The following is a 6805-nucleotide window of genomic DNA, read 5'->3' as shown; positions in this document are numbered from 1 at the left end:
GCCCCATGCAGTATAATGCCCCCCATACAGTATAATGCCCCACATAGCTGCCCCGTACATTATAGTGCCCCCACATCAGCCCCCATACAGTAGAATTCCCCCCATATCAGCCCCCCATACAGTATAATTCCCCCATATCAGCCCCCATACAGTATAATTCCCCCATATCAGCCCCATGCAGTATAATGCCCCCCACATCAGCCCCCATGCAGTATAATTCCCCCATATCAGCCCCCATACAGTATAATGCCCCCCATCTTTTCAGCCCCCATGCCATATCAGCCCCCCATGCAGTATAATGCCCCCCGCAATATCAGCCCCCCATGCAGAATACCCCCCCCCCCCGCTGCAATATCAGCCCACCCATACAGTATAATTCCCCCATATCAGCCCCCATGCAGTATAATGCCCCCATCTTATCAGCCCCCCATGCCGTATAATACCCCCCCCCCCCCGCAATATCAGCCCCCCCATACAGTATAATGCCCCATATGTGTATAATAGAAAAATAGCATAATTACTTATCCTCGTTCCCACGCTAGGTGGAGGATCCTTCGCCTCCTCCGGTCTGTGCTATCAGTGACTCAGTGCAGACAGGCGCGATGATGTCGCTACATCCCGCCAGCCTGCGTCGAGCCGCTCAGGGCACAGTGAATGCTGGATCAAGGAGACGTCAACTCCTTGCTCCAGCATTGAATAGAACCGGGACCTCGATGAGTGACTCGCGAGCCCCCGGAGGTCTTCACATGAATCCCCCAGGGGGACGCGACCCACAGTGTGTAATGTATTGTGTTGTATTGTGCAGTTTGCGGTGGAGAGAGGAGGGGGGGGGGGCTGTAATTTAACGGGGGGTGCCGTTTGTTGGCATGGCAGCCTGGGGTCCTGATGAAGTCCCCCAGGTCTGCCATCTTTGTACTCCTATGAAGCCCTGCTGGAGAATCTCGATATACTGCAATACATTAGTATCGCAGTATATCGTGCATTGCTGGTTAAAGAGTCTCTGTCACCAGATTATAAGTGCCCTGACTCCTACCTAATCTGATCGGCGCTGTAATGTAAATAACAAGTGGTTTTCATTTTGAAAAACTAATCAATTTTGAGCAAGTTATGAGCAATTTTAGATTTATGCTAATTAGTTCTTAATGACCAACTGGGTGTTGTACAGAGGAGTGTATGACGCTGACCAATCAGTGACCAATCAGCGTCATACACTTCTCTCCATTGATTTTTAGCAGTACTTGCAACACAGCGTGATCTCGCGAGATCACGCTGTGCTGTCCTTCACAGAAACTTTACTGAAGTGTCGGGAGTGTGAATAGACATCGCGTTCTGGCTGGAGGTGATGTCTATTCACCCTCAAGACCAGTGGCGTAACTACCACAGTAGCAGCAGTAGCAGCTGCTACGGGGCCCGGGGCATGGGGGGGCCCGTGTCGCCTTGACAGTCAGGCACATTGCATTATGTGCCAGGCATGGAGGCACGGGCCCCCTAATGCCTACTAGTAGCATCCCGTCCCTAACGTTACACTAGGCATCCGGGGGGGGGCCGGTGACAGCCGTGGGGGGGGGTCCGGGGGCCCGGTGATATTCACTGTGCACTCCACTGATAGTCCGACTCCTCCTCCACACACAGTGGAATAGGACGGCGATACGTGGTAGGAGGAGCGCTCAGGCAGGGGAGAGGACAGGAGGCGGAGCTAAACGAATGGCGCGAGACATCGGGCGGAGGACAGTACAGTCAGGAGCCAGGACTGCCGGAGTACTTGCATCCCATAGGACGGGCGGAGGACTCAGGACTGCCGGAGAACTAGCATCCCATAGGACGGGCGGAGGACAATCAGAGGACGGCCGGAGGACGTGCAGACTGCAGAGGACAGGTACATAAAATAAAAAAGTTCATGGGAGAAGGGAAAAGTTTTTAGGTAGAAAAATCTGCCTCATAATTCCTTCCGGAATTTTGAGGCATATTTTGAACACTTCCCACGTTTTTCGTTGCGTTTTTTTGTGACGTTTTTCGGCCATCGGGCCGTGGACAGAAAAACGCAGCAAAAAATGCATGGGAGGCGTCGGCGTCTTTTTCCCGCGAGCAGTAAAACTGCCTCGCGGGAAAAAGAAGCAACATGCCCTATCTTCGGGCGTTAACACCTCTGACTTCCCATTGACTTCAATGGGAGGCCGAGAAAGCGTATTTCGCGGTGTTTTATGTCCGCGGCGCTCAACGGCCGCGGGCAAAAATCGGCGTGCAGGCAGAGGAAAATCTGCCTCAAACTTCCAAACGGAATTTTGAGGCAGATATTCTTCCTGCAAAAAACTGTGTGAACATAGCCTAACGCTTCTTTTACCCGCAGGCGTTTTTTACTGCTCGCAGGAAAAATTTCATGGTTTTCAATGGGTGGCACTTTCCCCCTAACACCTATACTGAAGCCTTAAAGAGGCTCTGTCACCAGATTTTGCAGCCCCTATCTGCTATTGCATGTGATCGGCGCTGCAATGTAGATTACAGTAACGTTTTTATTTTTAAAAAACGAGCATTTTTGGCCAAGTTATGACCATTTTTGTAATTATGCAAATGAGGCTTGCAAAAGTCCAAGTGGGTGTGTTTAAAAGTACAAGTCCAAGTGGGCGTGTATTATGTGCGTACATCGGGGCGTGTTTACTACTTTTACTAGCTGGGCGTTCTGATGAGAAGTAACATCCTCTTCTCTTCAGAACGCCCAGCTTCTGACAGTGCAGATCTGTGACGTCACTCACAGGTCCTGCATCGTGACGGCCACATCGGCAGCAGAGGCTACAGTTGATTCTGCAGGCCAACCCGTACCAGCTGACTGGATTAAACAATATATTTAAGGTAGAAGGACTTGAACGAAGATAGTATACCCCTCTGAAAAAGCCATCTACGCGAAACGCGCGTCGGGGTCCCTCCGTACTCGGGAAGTCACTGAACCACAGGAACCATATGGGTTAGTAGCACTATAGGTTTTTACCTGATACCTTTTCTACTTACCTTTCCTCTTGTGGCTTTACTTGCTGGGAAGATATATCTTGCTTGATGTGGGCTTATGTAAACAATTTGTCGTCATTTTTTGAGTCCAGCATTTAATCATTTACCTACAATGCTACTATGAGTCTGGATGAATATATGACCCAATTTCACTTATATTTCATATTCTGGCGTCTTGCCTTTATTTGATATTCAATTACATTGAACTGACAATATGTTTGTTTGAGCCCTTGCTTGTTTGATTTAACGATCTCCTTCTTCCGGAGCTGCATTTATAAGAGGTATTTCCTCTATGTTCGTTTTTGCCACTTGGGAGGTGTACAGGTCTTGGATTTTGTAGTCTAATTTTAAATTGTATGTAATCTGTACTGTCCTAATAAAGTTTATTTTTCTATGCCATTGGCAAATTTATCCTAATAGTCTATGACTCCTTTGTTCTCAGTGTTTTCTATAGTTAATTTGGAGTCTCTATTCCCACAGTAGGGAGACCTGAATCCGCACTTGCTGGTGGTCTAACCCTGATAACCACTTTCCTGTTGAGACATATGTTGATATAGTCGATTCTGCAGCAGCATCAGCGTTTGCAGGTAAGATCGACTTACCTGCAAACGCTGATGCTGCTGCAGAATCAACTGTAGCCTCTGGTGCCGATGTGGCCGTCACGATGCAGGACCTGTGAGTGACGTCACAGATCTGCACTGCCAGAAGCTGGGCGTTGTGTAGAGAAGAGGATGTTACTTCTCATCAGAACGCCCAGCTAGTAAAAGTAGTAAACACGCCCCGATGTACGCACATAATACACGCCCAGTTGGACTTGTACTTTTAAACACGCCCAGTTGTACTTTTGCAAGCCTCATTTGCATAAATACAAAAATGGTCATAACTTGGCCAAAAATGCTCGTTTTTTTAAAATAAAAACGTTACTGTAATCTACATTGCAGCGCCGATCTGCTGCAATAGCAGATAGGGGTTGCAAAATCTGGTGACAGAGCCTCTTTGAGGTCCTGTTCACACAGATTTTTTTGCAGACAGAAAAATCAGCCTAAAAATTCCTTCTGTAATTTTGAGTCAGATTTTCACATGCCTGCACGCCGTTTGACATATTTTTTGCTGCGTTTTTTGGCGGCGGACATTGACCGCCGCAGGCAAATTTCTCTGCCTCTTATTGTCAATGGGAGGTCAGAGACGTAAACGCACGGAGATAGGGGCAAGTCGCTTGTTCCCGTGAGCGGTTTTAGCTCGCTCGCTGGAAAAGACACATCCGTTTCCATCTGTTTTTTTACACGTTTTTCCGCGTCAAAAAGCATGCTGAAAAACTCAGTGAATTCCCCCTCAGGGTATGTTCACACACACTAATTACGGACATAATACGGCCTTTTTTGCCCCAAATTACGTCCGAAAAAAGCGCCTCAATAGCGCTGACAAACATCTGCCCATTGAAAGCAATGGGCAGACGTTTGTCTGTTCACACGAGGCGTAATTTACGCGCCGCTGTCAAATGACGGCGCGTAAATAGACGCCCGCGCCAAAGAAGTGACCTGTCACTTCTTGGGGCGTAATTGGAGTCGTTATTCATTGACTCCAATGAATAGCAGCGTCAATTACGCCCGTAATGGACGCGGCGTTCAAGCGCCTGCACATGCCGGTACGGCTGAAATTACGGGGATGTTTCTTCCTGAAAACATCCCCGTAATTTCAGCCGTTACGGACGCCCTCGTGTGAACATACCCTAACACATATACTGATGCCTGCCTGGCCCTGCCCTCTGCCAAGTTATATAACTTCAAACTTCACACACATTACATTAAAGAAAGGGGTCCTCTGGGCATTTTATATTGATGGCCCATGCTTAGGATAGACCATCAATATCAGATCAGTGGGGGTCCGTGATTGATGGGACCATAGCGTTCGTCTGACTTTTCCCAGTTAACAAGCACAACACCATACACACACACGGGGCGACTGTGCCTGGGATCGCATTCAAGTGAACGGGACTGAGCTGCAATCCCAGGCGCAGCTGCTACTGATGTGTACGGCGTTGTGCCTGGTAAACACTGAAGAGGCCAAGGCGACGAGTTCTACGGCCCCTCCAAAAAAGCTGATCGGCGGGTGTTCTGGGAGTTGGACCCCCGCCGATCTAATATTGATAACCTATCATAAAGATAGACCATCAATAAGAAATGTCCAGAGGACCCCTTTAACACCCTAATGACATGCCACGTAAATGTACGTAGCAGCCATCATGGGGAAGTATGGAACGGGCTGAGCGCCCCCATACTCAGCAGGTGGCAGCTGTATATTGCAGCCCAGTGTCGCAGTGTAGCTATAGAGGTCGCAGTAGTCACAATTGCGACCTGGCCCCGAAGGCAGTGGGCCCGTAGAACTGATAAGTGTTCATTGTCGGGAAGGCGGGAGTTGTGGCGCCGTTGGTTACCGGGAGGGGGGGGCCCCAGTCAAAAGTTTGCTATGGGGCCCAGTCTTCCCTAGTTACGCCCCTGCTCAAGACATTTCGGTAAAGTTGATGTGGGTGTGTGTGACAGTACAAGATCATGTTGTGTTGCAAGTACTGCTAAAAATGAATGGAGAGAAGTGTAGGACGCTGATTAGTCACTGATTGGTCAGCGTCATACACTCCTCTGTACAACGCCCACTTGGTCAAAAGTAAAAACACGCCCAGTTGTCCATTAAGAAACTCATTAGCATAAATCTAAAATTGTTCAGAACTTGCTAAAAAATGATCGTTTTTCAAAATAAAAACCACTGTTACCTACATTACAGCGCCAATCAGATTATGGCTCTGGTTGTGTGAGAGTCCGGGAGCAGCAGAGCTGGTGGTGTGAGAGTCCGGGAGCAGCAGAGCCTCAGAGCTGATGTAGCAGTGAGACAATGATGCAGTGTTATGTGCGGCAGGACTGGATATACTGATGGGGGGGGGGGCGGGCGGGGGAGGGGATTCTCCTGATTATAGAGAAACAAAACCGAAACACCTGAATTTCTGTGAAAATAAACTCAGTCCAGACCCAACTGCAGAGAGTGATAGAGATGGACGGCGCTGCTGGGAGTTGTAGTTGCACAGTGGCTAGAGAGCCATCCGCTACACACAAGCAGGGTCGGCCCTAGGATAAATGGCGCCCTGTGCGATATGCCCAACCCATCATTAAAAACAAATGCCCCTATAAAAAAATGATAATCCCCCTTTAGTACCCCCATACAGTATAATAATAATATTTAATAATATATTACAACCCCTTCACGGACACAGTATTTTGTCCTCTAATTGTGCTCACACAGTATTAGGGGGGATTCACACGAACGTGAATTGCGTCCGTGCAGGCCGCGTGGTTTTCACGCGGCTGGCATGGACCAATAGAAGTATATGGGGCAGTACAGACAGTCCGTGCTTTTTGCGCAGTGTTTGCCCGCTACGTAAAAAGCGCGACATGTTCAATATCTCGCGTTTTTCGCGCATCACGCACCCATTAAAGTCAATGGGTGCGTGAAAACCACGCATGCCGCACGGAAGCACTTCCGTGCGAACTGCGTGATTCGCGCAAGAGCTGTCAAAAGGATGAATGTAGACAGAAAAGCACCACGTTTACAAACATCCAAATGGCGTGTCATAATGATGGCGGCTGCGCGAAAAGCACGCAGCCACGCATCATACGATGCTGCCACACGGAGCTGTCAAGTGGCTTTTGCGCAGGCAAAACGCCGCGTGTTTTGCGTGCACAAAAACGCCACGTTCGTCTGAATCAGCCCTTATGCCACCTGTAGTGCCCCTACACAGTATAATGTCCGCTTAGTG

The sequence above is a fragment of the Rhinoderma darwinii genome, chromosome 2 (genome assembly GCF_050947455.1).
Source record: "Rhinoderma darwinii isolate aRhiDar2 chromosome 2, aRhiDar2.hap1, whole genome shotgun sequence".
Taxonomy (NCBI): Eukaryota; Metazoa; Chordata; class Amphibia; order Anura; family Rhinodermatidae; genus Rhinoderma; species Rhinoderma darwinii.
The sequence above is the reverse complement of the archived record's forward strand: the minus strand, read 5'-3'. Positions refer to the sequence as shown.